The sequence below is a fragment of the Acomys russatus genome, chromosome 11 (genome assembly GCF_903995435.1).
Source record: "Acomys russatus chromosome 11, mAcoRus1.1, whole genome shotgun sequence".
Classification (NCBI taxonomy): domain Eukaryota; kingdom Metazoa; phylum Chordata; class Mammalia; order Rodentia; family Muridae; genus Acomys; species Acomys russatus.
This window is the reverse complement of record NC_067147.1, coordinates 38,672,809-38,694,840: the sequence shown is the minus strand read 5'-3', so window position 1 is coordinate 38,694,840 and position 22,032 is coordinate 38,672,809.

Genomic DNA, 22,032 nt, shown 5'->3' with positions numbered 1-22,032 from the left:
AAGGACCCAGCAGGTTAGGTCCAGGCCACAGCTGGGGTGAGTGGTGAGACAAGAGTCTGCTAGATAGTTCTGAAGCCAGACTGCAGGACAGACGGACAGAGCTGAAGCCTCAGGCTGTCGCTCACGGAAGAGGCCCTTGCCGCAGTTGGTTGTTCACACTGCCTGGCTAACTCACAGCTGGAGCCTTCTTCCCTTATGTAGGCTCCCTTGCCAGGTCCGGTTGCCTGTCGGTGAATACCAGCAGCCCAGTGGGGGAGGCAGGCCGTGGCTCTGGTTAGGGCTTGTCTTGGCTATGGAAGAACAAACCCCCACAGGTTGTCTGTTGATACTTCCGATCCCCGCCCCCAGCTTCAAGAGCCGAGAAGCTGGAATGGGTTTGTGCAGACATATTGTGCTGTCTGAATGTTTGTATCCCACTCGTGATCCAGGGATGTTGTGTGGGTCTCTGGGGATTCCAAAATGCCCCTTAGGGTCACCCCGGGTCTTGGGTCACTGAGAGAACTAAATGTGAAATGACAGGATTCCTAAATGCATAGACAGTGGGCTGCCAGTGTCCATGAAGGGTGGGGCAGGGGCTGTTGTCTGGTTTTGGGTTAAGTGGCTCTTTACAGTGGGGCCAAAGAACTCCAAAGATGGTTGTTGTAAAGGCAGAGGCAGGCCAGAGAGATAAAACTTATGTACTCCATAGCTGCAGGGCTTTGGGCTAGCCTCTGCTCTTTTTCTGAACTGCTGTGTTAAGAGCCAGATGCTGGATGAGGTTGAAGTCAGGTACCACCCAACTCTCTGTGTTAAGATCCTGCATCTCTATTGTTTACTCTGGCCCAAGGACTAGCAGGTTAAGTAAGGTGTCGGTGTGCCTCTGTGTGTGTGTGTGTGTGTGTGTGTGTGTGTGCACGCATGTACGTGTGTGTGCACATATATATGTGTGCATGTGTGTGTGTACGCCTGTGTGTGTATGTGTGTGTGTGCCTGTGTGTGCATGTGCGTGCATTCATGCTTACGGATGCGTGTGTGTGTGTGTGTGAGACATATACCTCCCCTTGTCATCCTTACTTCTATTCTCTGAAGAAAGGCCACAAAGGCTGGTGACCCTGAGCGCACTGGTCCTAGCCTGCCTCCGGTTCCCAGGAATCTCTCTACACCTAACCAAATACCTCATCCTTGTTCAGGTGGGATGGGCCTATGAGGCTTGCCTCCTTGTCACCTCTGTCACACATACACAAACAGATGCTTGCATCTGGGACAGAAGCCACACGCATGACTTAAGAGTCCCTGTTCTGCATCCCAGCCCTGTCCCTTCAAGTCTCACATCTGGGCAGCTGCAGGACCGTGTCCCTTCCTGCAGGAGACGCTCAATGGTCACCAGGCAGAGCAAGCTCCCCTATTGTTCTCTTGAAAATTGAGTCATCCCACTGGGGCCCGGGAGCCTTTCTGGAACTGTCTGCTCCAAGGCCTTTGCCAGACGGCAGCTGGAAGCCGGTTAATATTCATTGAATCTCTCTGGGCGGCTGGGAACCGCCTTTTAATTGCCTCGTCTCTGTCTATCCCTTTATCGAGAAGGAGACTAAGAGGCGAGAACAATCAGTTATCTCGTTATAGATCAGGGCCCAGGAGGGGACTCTGCTTTTCTGTCCCATGGAGGGCAGGGCCTTATGGAGGGGGAGGGACTGGGCTTAGATGTGAACTCCCTCCACCCTCCTGCCCCTCCCCACCAGCCTGGAGGAGTTACCCCCCTACCTCCCACCCCGCCTGGGGCGTTTGGATCCAAATGGTTAGGAGCTTGAGACTGACTGAGTTTGGGGATATGTGAGGGACAAAGGAGAGGTTAGAAGGCACTGATGGATGGCTTCCAAATCTCTTGCCTCTCATTCTCCAGGGAAAACAAAGAACTCAGAGTAGAATTGGGAGATCATCTTGTCATCCATCCATCCATCCATCCATCCATCCATCCATCCATCCAAATTCCTACCCATCAGACCGTACATCCAACTACCCATTCTCCATCTATCCACTGTCTATTAAAACTTCCATCTACCTACCAGACATTTACTTCCTGCACTTGTTAGTTCTTCCTGATAGGAGCAAGGGAGGAGAATGTGCCTCGGCTAACAGTTTTGGAGACTTCAGTCCATGGTAGGAGGAAGCTATATGGTGGAGCCAAACGGTCTGCTTCATGGTGGCAGGAAAACAGTGGAAAAAGATGACCACACCCAGTTTTTATTCAGATCAGCATCCCAGGATCTGGATGGAACAAGCCATGGCCTCCTCCCGCAATTAACATTCTCTGGAAACTCACTAACAGTCTGTGCCTTCCTAGTCTTCCAGGTGGTTCCAAGTTTAGTGATAGGGATGAGGAAGATCAATCTTTATAAGACCCAGTCATTCACTCACCTTCTGTCCATCTGCCAGGTGAGGCGAGGGAGGGAGTGGCATGTGCCCCAAGCTTGTCACAGTTCTCAAAGTAAGTTCCTTTCTGTTATATCACTAGGTCCTCATAACTGTTGACTCATATTTGACAAGAGAGAAGCTGAGGCACAGAGAGAAGCAAGAAACTGGCTCAAAGACAAAAAGTTTGGGGACTGGAGATGGGCTCAGTGGTTAAGGACACATACAATTCTTACAGAGGATCTGAGTTCAGTTCTCAGAACCCACATCAGGAAGCTCACAGCTGCCTGTAACTCTTGCTATAAAAGATCTGATGCCCTCTTCTGGCCTCTGCAGCACCTGCACTCATGTGCATACCTACTCCCCCTGTCCCAAATGCACACATTTACTTAAAAAACAAAAAACAAAAAACACGGTGGACTCTGGGTGCAGTTGGGTATAAAACTAAGGGACACACAAGAGCTGGAATCTAGTCCTGTGTGACAAGGGCCTGTGTCTGTTTGGAGGAAGGGGGCCTTTTTCTTTACACAAAAATCCCAGCCCAGAGGGCATATTTTCCAGTGCCAGGAAGAAGCAGTGAGGCTTTTGGTGGCCTTGGATCACTGACTTTCAGCTGCAGGTACATCCTGGAGAGCCATGGGTAGTGCCTGGCCCTTGATCACGTTCATGGAGAAGCATTATGGATGTATACTTTTCTCAGAATTATAACAAAATATCTGATGGAAGTGATTTAAAGGGGGGAGAGGCTTTTTTTTTTTCAGCTCATGGTTTCAGAGGACAGAGTCCATCAGGGAGGGAAGATGGCAGCTTGGGTGGCTCCTCCTATAGCAGACGGAGCACAAGGAGGCAGCTGATCCCATCCTGATGGATCAGGAAACAGACAGCTCTGGCAGAAGTGGGCCAGGCTGTGACCCTGTGCACCTGTGAGCCACCCAGGTGACCCACAACCTGGTCAGCATGTGATACTGTCAGTTCTTCTCATGGGAGGCCATTATGGTGCCATCTCATTGTGGTTTAATTTGAGACTCTGCCTGGGGACCCATGTGTCATGGTGCCTGCCCCTGTGTGTTTGTGTGTGTGTGTGTGTGTGTGTGTGTGTGTGTGTGTGTGTGTGTGATGTTTCTCGGGTGCTGTCTACTTCACTTTTTGAGGCAGTCTCTCATTGGCCCTGGGGCTTACCAGCCAAGCTAGGCTGACTTGCCATCAGGGCCCAAGCATCTGCCTGACTCTGCGTCCCCAATTGTGTGGTATTACGTATATGTGGGATACCATGTGTAGCTTTTTAACGTGGGTTCTGGGAATCAAACTCAGGTCCTCATGCTTGTTGATCATGTGGACAGTGAGCGCCATCCATGCTCTGTGCAGTCCACAGAATGGTTCTCAGTGGAGGGATCCATGACCAGAGAGGAGAAATCCTCCCTAGGGACCATCGGCACTGGAGCCAGCAGGGGTGAGGGGGAGCTGAGAGGCCTGCAGTAAGCTAGCTGGCCTGGCTCCCTCTCTGTTGCTTTGAGTTGTTAGTGTGCACAGTGTGAGACTCTGGCCCAGCCAGGCCAAACAACAGGGATTCCCAGGGTCTCTGCAATTGGAGCCAGTCACATCTCCATGAGCCACACTGCAACATCCCCTGGGGCCGGAACAGGTGTTGACAGTTGCCATGGTCAGCACACACACATGGTGAGCTGGGAAGAGCACACACACCACTCCCTGCCCGCTCTAGCAACTCTTCTGGGCTTTCAGGTCCCTGGGGCTCCCAGGCCATGTCTGTCACTCCATTATCCTGAGCAGCTTCCCCGGATCCTATTACGCCTCTGCTGTTATTATTTATTCATCCGAGGAGCTTCAGCCTGCTCATAGGCACTTACCTTGACATCCCTGACAGGGGTCGGGGCCCCACTCAGAGCGTATTAATCACCAGCCACTCAGTGCACTGTGTCCCTCAGGAGAGAGGAGACCGTGTTGTCGACAGGGTGGGCCCATCAGCTGCCTGGTCTTCAGAGCCTGATGGTCCTACAGGGCATCTGTGCAGACAGGGAAACTGAGGCTTGGAGAGGGAGGGTCTTTCTCAAGGCCCACGCCATCCACAACAATATTCACAACGAGAATAACTCCATCAGAGGGACAGGCCTTTACAGTAATCTCTTCTCTTATCTGATGGCTGTAATGGCCTTTCAAATCGAACAGGGGTTTAGAAGCGGATGGACGGATCGAAGCATAGACGGAAGCTAGGTGCATATCAGATTCAGGGTCTGGAGAGTTGAGTCAGTGACTAAGAAGCCGAGTTCAGTTTCTTACACCCACATCAGGCAGCTCACAACCACCTTAGCCCCAGCATCAAGAAATCTGATGCCCCCTTCTGGCCTTGCAGGAACCTGCACTTAGCTGCACATATGTTCCCCCCCCCCATATACTTAGTTTAAGAACAAAATCTTTTTATAAAGATCAGATGGATAGATGATAGAGGTAGAATATATATACATACATATATATATATGTGTGTGTGTATGTATACATGGACAAGCTGGTGGAGATGGCATAGATACCGAAGCTCACAGGATGTCATAGACTCAAAGCTGTGCTGGAGATCCGTGTCCCTCACCCCAGTTTAGTGCTAAGAAACACTAAGATATGCTAAGATATGTCCCTTGGTCCTTCTCTTTCCTGGTGGCCCTTTACGAACAAAAGGGGCTATGGACTGGCTGGCATCGAGTCCCTCTAGGAGCCAGGCTCCACTTCTCTCTGAGAGGCTAGGAAGATGCTCCTGGCTACCCACCCTCTGCTGGCTTTCTGTCAATCCTGGATTGTATAAGAAGGGGGCTCATGGACCCTGTCTGGATGCCTGGTGGATAGACTGGTGTTGCAATGGAATAGAAGATGACCCTGCCATTCACCAGGAACCAAATATAAACACTGTCCACCGCAGATGCCTCCTTTGGAGCCTATGGCATTCTCAAGGCCACTCCAAGTACCACTCCAGGCAACATACCAGGAGCCATTCCGACAAGGAGCTTGGCATCCCCTCAGGCTTTCAGAGGAATTACCCACTGAACGCATGCTCACAGGAATCTTGACCTATCAGAGTTAACTCCAGCAAGGCCATACTCCTGCTCTAAAGCCTTCCATGGCTCCCCACTGCCCGCCTATAAAAGAATCCTAGGCTCCTGGTAGGTTGAAGTCCTTTCTCAGCCAGGGAGGAAAAGTCATGTAGAGCATGTGGGCTCAGGTGACTCTATGGAAGATATTTATTTATTTATTTATTTATTTATTTATTTATTTATTTATTACAAGATGTGAAACTGAGGCCCAGAAATGATGGATAAGTCACCCAAGGCCACACTGCTAGGACATATGTAAGACAGGAGTCGCATCAGGTATTTGAGTTCAGAACCCAAGTTCTTTCTTTTTTTTTTTTTAATGTTTTATTTATTTATTTATTTATTTATTTGTTTTGGTTTTCTTGTTTTTTCAAGATAGGGTTTCTCTGTGTAGCTTTAGCTGTCTTGGACTCACTTTATAGACCAGGCTGGCCTTGAACTCACAGTGATCCACCTGCCTCTGCCTCCCAAGTGTTGGCATGAAAGGTGTGTGCCATTACGCCCAGCTAGAGTCCAAGTTCTTTAACTCAATAGGAGGAAGAGGCATGGAGGGCTGAGTAGCAATGGCCAGGTGGCCCCAGGGGCTGAGTAGGGGTACAGGATGGTGTTATCAGGAGGCAGATCCTAGCCTTGGCCAAAGGGCCATTCTGTCTGAGCTGCCAGGAAGGAGAAAACAGTCTCCACCATAGAAGGCAAACAGGCAGATACACAGCAGCCCCCTGCTGATACCAGTAGATGCTCACTGAAGCCCAAGCTGGGGGTCTGTTGAGTAGTCTTCACTAGAAAAAGACATGGTGTGGCTTTCCAGACCCACCACACACATAATTAGCCATAGTAGGCCCATCCATGCCTACTCAGTGAGTAGCTGTCATATGCTAGAGTCCCCCACCACATCTGTAACAGGAACATCCCTCCCAATGACACCTCACTACCTGAGGGGAGCCACTGTCACTTACTTAGCACCAGGCCACCAATGGGTCTGGCTGGGTCAGCATGGGTCTGGCTGGGCTGAGCCCAACAGCCACTGTGATCCAACTGGATGGTATAGGAAAAGGGAAATGGGTAGGAGTCCTTGGGTAACTAACAGTCAGTCACCTTGCTTTAAAATTGTAAAGCCAGCTTTTCCTATGAAGAACACATAGCTGGTGGCAGCCAGCATTCACTGTGCCCATAGGTGGATACCAGAACTCCATAATCACTCAAAGACGGGGCTATTTGTTGTCCCATTTTATAGATGGGATAGCCAAAGCTGTCATTGGCCCAAATTAGTTTCAAAGGGTGGAGTTAGGATCCAACATCAGATAGCTGCAACTAAGCCCCAGGATACCACCCCTGTGAAGCTAGCAGAGGGCAGGACAATGGCAAGATACAGCAGGTGCCACAGGAAGTGCTGGCACCAGGATTTGGGGTCCCTGGATATTGTAGGGGGCAGGCAGGCCTCCCAGTGAGACTGGGAAGCCAGCACCCCCTCTGGTGTTAGCCTGACCAGCCTTGCTTGCTGTGTGAGTGTAGGCAAATCTCTTCATCTTTGAACCTTAGACTCTTCTCTAGGAAAATGGGGAACGACAGTATGCCTGCCTCCTTGTTCCTGTGAGAACAAATGGGATTAAAAGATGGTTTGACAGGCACAGAAAGTCCTGGAAGGATGGCTTCTTTTCCAAGCCATGTCCTCAATCTTGCTTTCCTTTCAGCTTTGGTGAAGTTGGGGCCTGAGCCAGCCTGAGCTTGGTGACTGTTCCCAGGAGAAAGGGTAGGGAACAGAGATGAGGGTAAGCTTGAGTTAAGGCTTTTGTGACTCAGGGTCAACCCAAGTAGGGCCAGAGAATGCTGCCCTTCAGCCTGTTGATGGTAGGTGGCACACTTGTTGCTTGACTAAAGATCTGAGATGCCAGCCTGGGGTTGGAGCTGGAGGGACTGGCTTGAAACTGCATCTTGGCTCCCATTGGCCCGGAGTGGGGTGGTCCTGAGAGGATGAAAGTCCCATGCAGGATGGAGCTTGTCAGGTAGACAGTAAGGTGCTTCTCAGTGTGCAAGTGAACTCGAATCTGGCTAGAGTCAGGACTGCAGCTGGCATAGCTCTTGGTAATAATACAGAGACCCAGAGAAGTCTTTCTACATTTGCCAACACTGGGACTCTGGACTCTTGAAGAATCAGTCCAAGTGGCAGAGGGGAAATCCAGGTACCACCTTTTTGTCCTGCTGGGAGACCGAGGTTGGAAAAGGCAAAGGTATCGCCAAGGCCATTCGGTACCCATAGTAGGGAGCTGCGCAGAGCTGCAGTCTTGATCTGTAGGGACAAACCTTCTTCTATAAGAGGAAAGGACATAGTGAGAGCTATCCCTAGTCCCTTCTCAGGCCTGATCTGTATATAACGGTCAAAGCTAGAACTATGTAACTGTCCGGCTGGTGCCCTGAACCCTGCTGGAACTCACAGCCCTCCCGAAATGTGCTTGCCATAACTTTGTCACCATCTTAGTAACTCTGAACAGCCAAAAGGACCACAGGGATGGGCAGACACAAATATCTGAGACCGTTTTTGGTCAGTTCCCCAGCCTGGGTCTAGACCCCCAGGTCTCCCCAGCCCTGGGCCTTTTGGTTATAAAGGACAGCAGAACGTTCAAGGTCACAAAGAGCCTGGGCCACCAGTCATGCTCTGCCTGTTCAGCTAAGCCAGCCTGTGCCTCCCCAGCTATGCTCTGCCCTCCTGCAGCCACAGAGAAGGTAGCCTATCCCAGGCAACCCCAGCCTCACCCCGCCCCCATGGGCTTGCCAGGTAATTATGCATTAGAAACTAATATTAATAAAGGCTCCAGGAACGAGATTTTAATTCCAGATCTTGCCACCAGATTATTGTGCGTGAGGGAAATATCAGGGCCCCAAACTCTCTCCACCCCTCACCTTCCATCTCTAAGCAATCTGCTTCTTTGATTAATTCTAGCTTGATTTTCCCATGTTGGGGAGGGATTGGGGGGGGGAGGCAGAACACGACGATTTGAACCAGTCTTTGAGCAGTTCTTGCTACGCCACCCCCCCACCCCACCCCAGCACTGCACGACCATCTGAACACTCCAACAAGTCCCCAGGCATGCAGCTACAGCTCTGCCCACCCCAGTTCCACCTCACTGCCTATAGAAATGGGGTTCCTCTATTTGCTTCCTCCCTCTCTCTCACCTCTCCCTCTTAGCTCCCCCCAATCTGAATTCCCCTACACACCTGGACCCACCTTGGCCTCCAATGCCTCCCAGTGTTCAATTTCTAGGAATTGTTTCTAGTAATGAACCAAGCGCAATGAATTTTGGAATCAGGGGTTCACAGAATCTAAATGTCCATCAAGGGAGGCCTGTTTTTATAAATTATGAGACAACAATACACTGGAATGCTCTAGATGTAATGAAATGGAATAATTTATAAGGTGTATTGTGGGAAGAAAAGCATCAGGGTACAGAACAGCATATCCTGCCTTTTGTGTAGACGCATGTATGCATACGTTCTTGTGTATACATGGACTGTGGCTTAATGCATTATGGGGCTGTCATGGAGACTCAAGATACTCTTAGTTGCACAGTAAATGCTCATTTAATGGTTGCTTTCATCATTTGAGTGACATCTGACCTCAAAGTTCTCCTAACCAAGCAGGGTTGGGTCTCTAGGGGAGATGCATGTGTGGACATTTGGGAAGAACACAAGTTTCAGGGAACAAGGGGAAACCTTAGGCTGGTGAGCCTCAGAGGGGCTCATAAACACAGAAGACTTAAGACCCAGCATCTCAACCTATCAGTCACAATGCTGATGAGAAGATCATTAGCTCACATGTGAAGAGTCGGGGAACTGGAAACTCATGGGAAAAGACAATTAGTGGGTATCAATCACAAAGAAGCACAGGTGTTGGAGCCATCCAGTGACAATTTTTAAAAATGGTTTCTAGAGGGAACATCTCAGAGACAAGAGAGGTTCCTGGAAGTCTATGGGGGTGATCCTAGCTGAGATCCCTAACAGTGGGGGACATGGAGCCTGGAGTCACCACCTCCTGTAACCAGGTAGGACTTCCAGTGGAGGGAAGGGTACACCAACCCACCCATAAAACCTTTGACCCAAAATTCGTCTTGCCTATGAGAAGTGTAGGGATAAAGATAGGGCAGAGATAGAGGGAATGGCAAAGCAATGACCGGCCTGACTTGAGACCCACACATGGAAGAGAGCCAACCTCTGACACAATCTATGATACTCCACTATGCTTGCAGACAGTAGCCTAGTATAACTGCCTTTTGAGAGGTGTCATCCAGCAGCTGATGGAAACAGATGCAGAGACCTACAGCCAGACAATAAGCCGAACTGAGGGAGTGCTGTGGAAGAGTGGGAGGAAGGCTAAAGGGAGACAGAGGGGTCAAGGACACCACAAGAAGACTCGTAGAGTAAACTAACATGGGCCCATGAGGGCTCACAGAGACTGAACTACCAACCAAAGAGCATGTATGGACTGGACCTAGGCCCCCAACATATGTGTAGCAGATGTGCAGCTTGGTCATCATTTGGATTCACTAACAATGGGAGTAGAGGCTGTCTCTGACTCTGTTGCCTGCCTTTGTACCCCTTTCCTCTAGCTTGGCTGCCTTGTTAGGTCTCAGTGGGCAAAGATGTGCTTAGTGCTGATGAGGCTTGATGTACCACAGTAGATTGGTCCCCTTAAGGGCCTCCCTTTCTCTGAGAAGGAGAGAGGGCAATGGGGGGGGGGGGGGGGAGGTGTGAGAGTGGGAGTAGGAGGAGAGGAGGGAGGGGGCTGGGATCAGGCTGAAAAAGTGATTAAATAAACTAAAATAAAATAAAAGTTTCTATACAAATATCCAGAGAATCTTTAAAATATATATTTTTAAATTTGTATTTATTATTGTGTGGGTGTATCTGCCACAACACACCTGTAGAGTTCAGAGCACTTTGTGGAATAGATTCTTTTCTTTTATCTGTATGTGGGCTCTAGGAATCAAATTCAGGTCTCCAGGTCTCCAGCAAGCACCTTTACTAGCTGACCTATCTTTCTGGCCCATGCTCAGACATTTTTGACACGCAAGGAAAAGAGAGTCTCAGTGAAGGAGCGGGTTCCTTAAGGGGCTGGCTCTTGGGGTGGGGAGGCATCCTGATGTAGTGGTACTGCTGATGTGTGGGGTGCTGAGATTCATGTGGATTATGTTTCCAGCATCCTCAGTCTTTACTAAGTGTCTGTAACAGCCCACCCAACCAGTTGGGAGATCCCAAGTACTTCAAAAAGTGCCCAGTATTTCCCAGGGGAAAAAAATTGCTCCAAGTTGAGTAGACTATACAAAGAAAAACCATAAATGAAAACATAATAGCTAAAATAAAAACTCCTTGACGGTACCAAAAAAAAAAAAAAAAAAAAAAAAGATTGGTGACAAGCCAGGTGCACACCTTTAATCTCAGCACTCCTGAAGGCAGAGGCAGGTGGATCTCTATGAGTTCAAGGCCAGCCTGGTCTACAAATTGGAGTCTAGGACAGCCTGGGATGTTACACAGAGAAACCCTGTTTCAAAAAACCAGAGAGAGGAGGTGGGGGGGGGGGGGAGGAGAGTGGGAAGCATCAGGAATTTTGAAGATAGAGTGAGTGATAGAAATTATCCAAATTGAACAGTAGGGGAAAAGCAGATTGAAAAGAATGAATAAGTTTTCCAAGGACAGTGGAACAACTAGAGTTTTTGTATTTGGGTTGTTAGACTCTTGGAATGTGGGAACAAAGGCTGCTGTGTTGAAAGAAGGTTTGAGAAAAGGATACCTTAAAAAAAAAAAAAAAAAAATTCAGAGCTGGGTGAAGACATTAGCAAACATAACCAAAATCCAGAGTGAACGTAGAAAAGAACAGCTCCAAAGGGAAGGTGTGAGCAGACACAGAATAGCTACACTGAAAACGCAAGCCAAGTCAGAGCTGACGTGTGCAGCTAAAGCAGCATTCAACAGGAGAATGCACACCATTAAATGCTCTGTTAGACTTACGAGGTGTTTGAATCAATAACCCAAGTTTCTAGGTTAAGAAACTAGAAAAGAGCTGGAGAGGTAGCTCAGTGGTTCAGAGCACTGGCTACTGTTGCAGAGTTCAATTCCAACACCTACACCTACAAGGTAGCTCCCAACTGCCTCTTACCTCCAGCCCCAAGGGAACTGACTCCCTCTTCTGGCCTACATGGGCACTGCATGCGTGTGGTGCACTGCCATATGGACAGACAACACAAAAATGACCAAGTCCTTTGTCAAATGAGAAAAGAAACCGAAGAAAGCACAAGGGGAAGGTAAACAAGAAAGGAAGGATAAAGGCAACAGCAGAAAATCAATAACATGAAAACAGGGGGGAGTTAGTAACTGGAAAGGCTGCTTCTCTGAGAAAAGCAGAAAGGTCATGACCTCTAGCCAGTCGGAAAAAGACAAAGGAGAAACAAATGGCCAAATGAGGAGTGAAAGAAAAGACCTTGTGAACTAGAAGTCAGGGATAAAGGGCATGGGCGGATGGAGCCCTGCACACACATAGTCTACAGATTAGCCAGAAAACTTCTGACGCCAGCCTAGATGCACTGGGTCATCTGACTGACCTGCCAACTACTAATCGATCTGGAATGGGAGCCTTCAGATGTCCTGAAACAGAAATCTCTAGGCCCAGGGATTTCACAAGGAAGTTTTAAGGCATAAGAAGAAACAGCGCTGAACTTAATTTTTTTTCCCCTCAGAAAATAAAAGAAGAGGGAAAATACTTCTCACTTCTTTATTGTTTTGAGACAAAGTTTTGCTAAGTAGCCTAACCCGGCTTTGAACTCAAGATCCTCCAATTTCCACCTCCATGTACTGGGATTATAGGTAAACCCCCCTCCCCCCACTGCATCCCATTTCTTTGGAAGGCCGGTGTTACTTTGAAACACAAATCAGAGAACCAACTTGAGAAAAGAATGATTCAGCCCTCCCATGAACATAAACACCAAAGTCTTCAACAAAAATCTAGAGGCATGCAGGGCGTGGTCATGCACACCTTTAATCTCAGCACTGGGGAGGCAGAGACAGGCAGATCTCTGTGAGTTCAAGGCCTCCCTGGTCTGCTGAGTCCAGGACAGCCAGGACTGCAAGAGAAACCCTGTCTGGAAAACCAAACAACCAATAAACAAAGACGAAACTAAAGATGGTGTTAGCTGAGGTAGAAAGAGCATTTGTTATAGTTCAATATGTGTTTGTGATTTAAAAAAAATTTTTTTTTAAAGTTCTCCATCCAGGAAGATGGCTCAGTGAGTACAAGTTCAGGATCTGAGTTCAATCCCCAGAACCCACATTAAGAAAAGCTGGGGGCTGAAGAGATGGCTCAGAGGTTAAGAGCATTGGCTGTTCTTCCAGAGGCCCTAAGTTCAATTCCCAGCAACCACATGGTGGCTCACAACCATCTAGAATGGGACCTGATGCCCTCTTCTGGCATATACATGCAAATAGAGCACTCATAGACCTTAAATAAATAAGTCTTAAAGAAAAGAAAAGCTGGATGCAGGGGTTCACGTCTGTCATCCCCCAAAGGTGGGGAGGCAGAGAAAGGAGAATTACCTGAGGGGGATCCTGCCTCAGCAAAGCAGAAGATGAGACTCCCAAAAGCTATTCTCTGACTTCCATACATGCTCTGTGGCAGCCCCACAAGACATGACAGATAAACAAACAAAAACAAATATTTTTATTGTTGTTTTGTTTGTTTTTTCGAGACAAGGTTTCTCTGTGTGGCCTTGGCTGTCCTGGACTTGCTTTGTAGACCAGGCTGGGCCTCAAACTCACAGCAATTCACCTGTCTCTGCCTCCCGAGTGCTGGGAGTACAGGCACGTGCCACTGTGCCCGGCCCCAAAAACAAACATTTTAAAGATACATTTTTAAATTTTCATAGAGCTAGGAAAAGGAGGATCCATGAAAATCTCCTCTCTATGTAGGGAGAGACAGTCTCAGAAGACAAACCCCTGTAAGTGAGAGTTTTGGTTTCTTTTAAAACACAGAAATATTATGTGAATATGTTTTTGTTTTAATCCCAGGTGTGGGATATGGGGCTGCATCAGATTGTCCACAGCAGCTGACTATGATTTGCCTTGTGCTCCAGCAGGGGAGTGATTTTAACAGCTGAGGATAGTTTACATTTGGAATTCTGGGGACTCTTCAGAAGGTACAAAAGTGCCAGAGCCTTGAGAGGTAGCCACAGGTGCTGTTCCCCCTTCCGCTGCCGCTCCCCCTTCCACTGCCGCTCCCCCTTCCACTGCTGCTCCCCCTTCTGCTGCTGCTCCTCTTCCGCTGCTGCCCCTGCTGCTGTTTGTTGAATTGCTAGTTGGAGAGATCCTGACTATGAAGATCAATCTTGCCCCAAGGAACTCAATGCACCTAATCAGCAGGAAGTGGTCTGACAATAATGATACCCCCACCCCCCATTTCCCTCTATCCTTCTTTCTCTCCTACTAATGTTGGGGGGTTGTAAGGGATAGGGATGGTGTAGGGAGGCAGGAAAATTAACCCCATAAAGTAGCCAAAGGTCCAGCTACAAAACTCCAAACTCCAAACCAAACAAACACTATGCCTAGCACCATTTCTGGTGATAAAGGTTGTGAGTGAAGGCCATGGCCTCGGGCTGAGAACAAGGCAGGTTTGCTCAGCAGTGCCTGGGAGTTCTGCTCAGTACAACAGGCAAGAAAAAGAGCTGGGTATGTTGACTCACACCTGGAATCCCAGCACTTGGGAGACAGAGGCAGGAGGAGCACCACAGATTCCAGTCCAACTTGGGATGTAGAGGGAGAGCCTATCTCAGAGAAAGAATAGGGCGAAGAAGGATGTGACACGGGGAAATGTGAAGGCTCCGGGAGAGGCCAAAGAAACCTATAGAACAAATAACTGGGTTTTGATGTGATTTGGTGCTTTAGGAGATATACCTCTGTGGGGCATTTCCACCAGGGATTTACTGGGTTGGGGAGAGGGGACCCACACTCAAAGTGAGCATCCCAGATACAGAGAGGCCCCAGGAAAAGCACCCTGCTGCTGTCGGCTCTGTCGTGTTCATTCTGATCCATTGCTGCCGGCATTATCAGCTTCTTCCCACTTCCAGCACAGACTTAACACCCGCAACTCTCCAGGGAGCCTCCAGGCCTTTGTGTGGGTTAGGACCGCTCAGGAGTCCAGCTTCACAGATGACAGAGCACCTAGGGGGTCTCACGCTACTCACGCTATGGCTGTTGTAACTACCCAGCAGCTATAGTGTAAACCAATCTAAGAAACCTCCTTTATAGCATATATACATTTTCTCGGTTATTTTTCTAGAGAACCCAGATATACTAAATGGTACAGTATCCCTTTTTATAAATAAAGTATCATTTATATTAGCTTTAAAAAATCAAGTTATTGGATGAAATGTAACAAAACATGTAGGCCATATACTTGACACTACAACGTAAGATGAACTTAATCAAAAAAAGCTAATGAAAGGTTATATATTAAATGTGAAACCTAATTGTGTTTATTACCTATGACTCCAAAGAATCGATGTCAATCTTTACCAAATTAATCAATACATTAGTGCTGCTTTCATCAAAACATCAGCACAACCTTTATGAAGAGACAAGTTTTGCTTCTATTGATGTGATAAAAATACCCAATCAAAGCATCTTTGAGGCAAAAAGGGTTTATTCAGCTCAAAACTTCAGATTCGGGTCCATCCTTCTGGGGAAGCCAAGGCAGAAACTTGACTTAACCAGAACATCTTTTATAGTCAAAAGGAACGGATGTGGGCATGCCGTACTCAGTCAGTGCTCCCAGACTCAGGGAATGGTGCTACCCACAGTGGGCTCTGCCTTTCTTCTTCAGCTAGCACAGTCAAGACAACCCCCTACTGAGACACTCCTCCTAAGTGATTCTAAGTTGTGTCAAGTTCACAAGTAAAACTAATTATTGCACACGCTTATCTTGAATTTATTTTATCTATTTATGCTTGTGTGCTTGGGCACGATTGGCACAGCATGCGCGTATGTAGGTCAGAGGACGACTCTGTGGAGCTGGTCCTTTTCTTCCACCTTTACATGGGCTTTGGATATTGAACTCAGGTCTCAGGGTTTGTGTGGCAAGTGCTGAGTTACCTGCTGAGCCATCTCACCCACCCAAGAAGCTGACTCTAAAATGTGCACAGGACAACAGCAAAAGCCGAGTCACTGAAGCCCTTTTGAACCGGCTTCAGAATGAAGAGGACCCAGGAGGGGCCTTGCAGTCCAAACAGTGTGACAGAACAGAAGGCTTCCGGCACAGCCATGGAGGCGGAAGAGAAGGTTAGAAACAGATCTGCATATCAATGAGGCGTGGTACAGAGGCAGAGCACTGGCCCAGCACATCAGGGCCTCATGGCTCAATCCCTGGCACCACCAAAAAGAAAAAGAGAAGGAAGGAAGGAAACCCACATGAATATGACCAGTAGTATTTTGACAAAGGTGGTCCAGTGGACAAACACGACACTTTAAGAAATGAGGCTGGGATGATGTGACATCTATATGGAAGGAACCCGAACCTCACAGCTTATACACGAATGAAGTCTGTGGGTGGTTGACCTAACTGTAAAACATAATCCTCCAAAAGCTTTGGAAGGGGGAATCATGGGATAAAATGCTTGTAATCTAGTATTCACTCAACATAATGCCTTTGAGAGCCATCCAAAGAACTCTTAGATACAAAGCCAACAGTACGTTCTAGAGAAGAAAATGACACAAAGTGTGTAAAGATGTAAAATAGCCTTTAAAATAACATACTATGATCTGACATGCTTGACAAAGGCCCTGGGTCCTCAATATATGAAAAGATCCAAAGACTCAGTAGTAAAGGTGGGCATAGCAACATATATCTGTAATCCTAGCACTTAGGAAGGCTGAGGGAGGAAGTCATCGCATATTTGAGGTCAGCCAGGGCTAAATGGGAAGGCCCTGTCTCAGAAAGAAAGAAAGACAGACAGACAAGAACCAATAGTAAGAACAAACACATAAAAGATGGATGAGTGAATAAATGAATGAATAGACCCATCACTCAAGAGGAATAAAGGTGGCAAATAAAGGCACAAAAATAGACTCAATAGACTAGGTATCCTTCACTAATTTGAGAAATGCAAATTAAAATGGCACACCTGTCAGAATGACTGACATAATAATAACAATTAGGCAAAACAAGTACACTAATTTGTGAGGAAAGTATGCAGCAATTGGAATCCTCAGACATTTCTGATGGGAATGCAGAATAGCACAGGCCCTCTGGGGCAAGGTTTGGTATTTTCCTTATAAAGTTAGATATGCACGTGCCATTTGGTCCAGAAGTTAACTCCTTGGCATTTGCCCTAGAGAAATGAGAATTGCTTTCACAGAAGACCCTGAGTATAAATGTTAATAGAAATTCTACTTCACTGAAGTAAAGCAGCCTCAAGTAAGTGAATGGAGAAACAGATTGTGGTACGTCCATACAGTGGAATGCTAGTCAGCTGAGAAAAGGAGTCAATGTCATTATGCTGAGTAAAAGAAGCCAATCTCAGAAAGTTACATTTGGTATGGCCTCACATATAAAACATTCTCAAAAAGACGGATGATAGTGTTTGAGAACAGATCAGTGGTTGCCATGGTGATACCACCAGAAAGGAACAGCATGAGAAGGGTTGGATTCTTATTGAACTGTCTTTGGTCTGATTGTGCTCGTGCCAACACAAATCTATCTATCTACATATATATTAAAATTCACAAAATGCTATTTTACAATATATATACATATCAAATTACCAAGCTGCACAACTTAATATGTGTATTTTAAATGGATAACTCTGCTTCAATAACGCAGAATAAATTCACAGAACTGCATGCCAATTTTACTGCCTGATAATTTATAGGTAAATGAGTACTAAAAAGCACCCCTGGGTGATGCTGGCACCATAGTTTGGTGGCTGCCTTCCTGGGTGCATGTTGCCTTCTTTATCTGTGCATTCTTCAGCCTCACATTCAATTAGCTGTCACAGGAAATATTTGGAAACATAGATTGCATCTGTGCTGAACATAAGCGGGAGTTGTTTTGCTTCTAGTCATTTTCTCAACAACACCTACTTGTGTGGCATTTACAATGCATTAGGTATTAATTATAAGTAATCCAGAGGTGATGTAAAGTGTGTTGGAGGTGGGGCATGTACAAATACTGCATTTTATGGAAGGGACTTGAGCACCTGGGGATTTGGATGTCCCCTTGGGGTCTTGCAGCCAACCTCCTCCAGGAAGCCAGGACTGTGCTAACTTGCTCATCTGTTGCTTAGCAACAAGGCACAGGCCTTTGTGCCAATCACCCCAGGACCTCCCAAATCAGACAGTCTTTGAAGGCAGTGGCTCTATAGTTATTCTAAAATGAGCTCATCACACACCCTCTCTCTCCCTCCCTCTCTCCTCTCTCTCTCTCTCTCTCTCTCTCTCTCTCTCCCACCCCCCCATCCCCCATCTATCTCTCCACCCCACTCTGTCCCATTCTCTGTCCCTTTTTCTTTTTGGGTGGATTTGTATTCATACAGGTACATGTGTATGAGGGTGTACATGTGTGTAGTGTGTGGTCATGTACATATGGAGGCTGGAAGTCAACCTTGGATATCACTCTTCAGCTGCATCCTCCTTATTTCCTGAGATAGGGTCTCTTACTGGCCTGAAGCTCACCAATGAGGCTAGGCTGCCATGCAAGCAAGCCCCAAGCATCCCAGAACTCCCTACCTGATGCCAGGAACCCAGCTTTTCAAACTTGTGTTGTGAGAACCAAAAATCAGGCCCTTATGCTTGTGTGATAGGCACTTCAACCAACTGAGCCATCTCCCCAAGCCATTTTCTTCTCTCCTCCTCACCTTTTTTAACCCTTCCTTTCACCCCCTTCCTCTTATAAGAGCCCTCGACAGGACTGTGATCGCACAGGAGTCTATCTTGGGTCCTGGCCTACATTCCCTGCCACGGTCTCCTTGGCTGGGCGGTGAGTGGCTCGGGACACAAATACCTTGTGACGTGATACAAGTCGTTAGGGTTTTATGTTTTATCATCTCAGAGAAAGGTTCAGAAAATTTCCTGAAGTCCATAGTCATCCTATATATCCATGCAAGGGCCAGATAGTGACCTTAACCCTGGGAACATCCTACAGCCTTGGGCAGGCTTGCACTATGTGTTCCTCACCCAGGCTCCCAAGTATGCCTTCATAACTTCCGTCCTTGTTTCCAGAGGGCTACCTTGTGGTGGTACAGATGCAAATGATGCCTTTATTCTCTGTTCCAGTGCTCTCTCTTAAACTGCAGACCCAACCTCCTCACCCAGGGGTGGAAATTCAAGATCTCCTCAACCATCCCAGTTTCTCTCTCACCTGACTTAGTTAGGCTCTGGGCAGTAAGAGGCTAGTTCAGCTCACACTTTCAAAAAGGCTCCAGCCCATCATGGAAGGGCTGTTACAATGGCAGGAGCATGATGTAGCTGGTCACATTGTATCTCTAGTCGACTGAGGTCCATGGAATGGTACCACCCACATTCAGGGCGAACTTTCCTACTCAGTTAATCTATTCTTAAAACTTCCTTCTGCACATGTCCCGTGGTCTGTTTCCTTGGGGATGTTAGGTCTTGGCAAATTGAAAATCAGTGGTAGCCATCACATGGCCTATTCCCTGTGTACCTAACCCTTCCTGTCCTTAAGTGAGAATACTGGCAGCCACCCGTACTCTTTCTGTCTTCCCTCCACAGCCAGCTGTGCTCTGGAAGGGTATCCCAAATGCACATTCTGTTATGTGTCTCTCAGCCGTGGCCTCGTCCTCACTATCCCTGGCCCACCCAGCCACCCAGATATGATCTAATGGCTGTGCGATCTGATGGTTGTTGACCACATTAGAAGCCCATCCCATCGCAGCTACTTATGGCTTAGAAAGTGGCCACCTATTCACTGGGTTTACTGTGGCCTGACCCAGCTTGAGGAACTGGCTTTATCATCTGCCTCTATGCCCATCTGACCTTGCTGGACCCTGTCACACACAGTTCCAACCCATCAAAATGCTTCTGAAACCATCTCCACTTGGCTGCAGAGTCCATGGTAGCCTCCAAGAAGCATTTTCATGCTTTTTGTTTTGTTTTGTTTTGTTTTTCGAGACAAGGTTTCTCTGTGTAGCCTTGGCTGTCCTGGACTCACTGTGTAGACCAGGCTGGCCTCGAACTCACAGCAATCCGCCTGCCTCTGCCTCCCAAGTGCTGGGATTAAAGACATGTGCCACCACGCCTGACACATTTTCATGCTTTATCCTGGCATGACAAATGCTGTCTTTTTTAGGGGCCCAGGAAGGAGACGAGGATTTCAATGGCATGTCCCCAAGGACCGACTCCTGTAATGAGCCTCCACCTGTGGCTTAACCCATTAATGACATAGTGCCCGGTCCTTCCTGAGTTGTCCCCATTTCTTGCTCCGCCCTCCATGAGGTGAACCACTGTACTGTACCGTGTGCTCCCTGTCATGATCTATAGGACTGAGAAGCCACAGAGCCACGTGGCCAGGGACCAAAACCTCCACTGAGAGCGCAGCGTGTCCTTCCTCTCCTCAGTTCCATTACAGTGAGGAATGGTGGATAACACAACCTCCACTTTGACCTCTGACCTCTGGAGTCTTGAGAGACTCCATGCCTGTTGCTTGTGTCACAGTTTGCCCAGGAAACCGGCACACTCAGGCTTACTTTCTCTGTGACACCTCTGCAGCCCCGCTGGGCAAACTCTTTCCTCCTCTGGGATCTCACTTGTTCCACTGGGAGGCATGAGAGTGGATACTGATGGTCACAGCATCAGCACTGGGTTGTCATCCCACTCTGTGCATGTGTGGGGGGACAGCCTGACATTGGCAAGCAGAACACGCATGTTAGTTGGGGTTCTGTAGATGAAAAGAACTGAGAGAAAGAATCCCTGATACCAAAAGGGGATTTATCAGGGTGGCTCACAGGCTGAGGTCTGGCTGCCCCAGCAATGGCTGTCTCCCAATCTAAAATGCAAGAATCTACAAGGCTGGAGGTCTCAGCTGGTCATTAGTGTAGGCTGGAGTGAGTCCTGATGAGGCAAGCTATAACACCAGCGAAGAAATGTCCCAGCAACAGGGCAGATGAACTTGTCAGTGAGAGCGGGGACAGGCAGGCAAAGAGCAAGGGCATCATCCTTCTCTGCCCTTTCCTATGGGCTGCCGTCAGAAGCTGTGGCCCAGATTTAGGGTGGGTCTTCTGGCCTCAAATAATCCAGTCAAGAAACCCCACAGGTGTGCCCAGCTGCTTCAGTTTCATTGGCCCCAGATGTAATCAGGCTGACAACCAACATTAGCTATCACAACCTGTTTGTGTCCCTGCCAGACAGACATGTGTGTTCTTTTGACTCCCTGCCTCACAGAGGACACTTCCACAGGGATGTCAAGAGAAAATGTATAGGAATCTGTGTAGCAGCAAGCAGCAAGCCACTGAGCAACACCCCCTAAAAGAGCAATTAGAGACACCCCAGTGTCCATTTTCAGAGCACACTGGAATACTACTCAGCTGTGAACTCTGAAGGTAGGGGTGTACGTGACATGGCTATATGCAGAGCAATCAACATGGAGCCAGAAAGTATAGAGAGCTGATGAAAGCATAGGTGGTTTGGGGTACATGTACATGTGCTGTTGTCATATAGAAAAGCAAATAGATGCCAGGCAAGGTAACACATGCCTGTAATCCCAGTACTCGGGAGGCAGGCAGATCTCTGTGAGTTTGAGGCCAGCCTGGTCTACAAAATGAATCCAGGACAGTCAAGGCCACACAGAGAGACTCTGTCTTAGAAGAAAAAAAAAGGCAAATAGATTATGAGATGGGCCAGTGGCCACCTCTTCAGGAGAGAGGAGGACAGCTAGGGACATCTGGTGCTGGTCTCATCAAGCATTGTTGTGCATACCATTCCCCAGAGGCCAGGTTAAATGCACTGAATCTCCTATGGGGACTGTGCTTTCTACTGGGCAGCACAGAAAACATGGGGACAGACCGGGCTGCAGGTGGTAGTTTGAGACAAGACACAAAGACGGGGTCCTTAGGGACACATGACTCTCACTGTATATCAGAGTTACCATAGATCTCATCAAAGGCACCCTGATACCCACATGGGTCCCAGGCAGGGGCAGGGTGGCCAGAGAGTTGGGCTATGCAGCAGGCAGAGCCTCTCTCTCAGGTCTAGGTGGAACAGCTGCACACAGAACCTCACTCACTTTCTCCGTTTCCCAGGCTTTTCACAATGTTACCCACGTTTCTTTGTATGCATGAGGAGTCCACATTCAAGAAATAAAACCAAAAGAGGGTGTGAGTCAGAAAAGCTGAGCCGGGAGAGACAGGGTTGGAGAAGGAAGTGTGAGAAACCCGAAAGGATTCCTAAAAATACTTCCGCCTGTCAAGTGGGACCCGGGGGCCGCTGCTGAGCCTGTCAGGCAGCACAGCAGGCGGTGGACGCTGTTGGTCAGTCTGTCAGCAGCTGGGTCAGGCAGTCAGCTAAG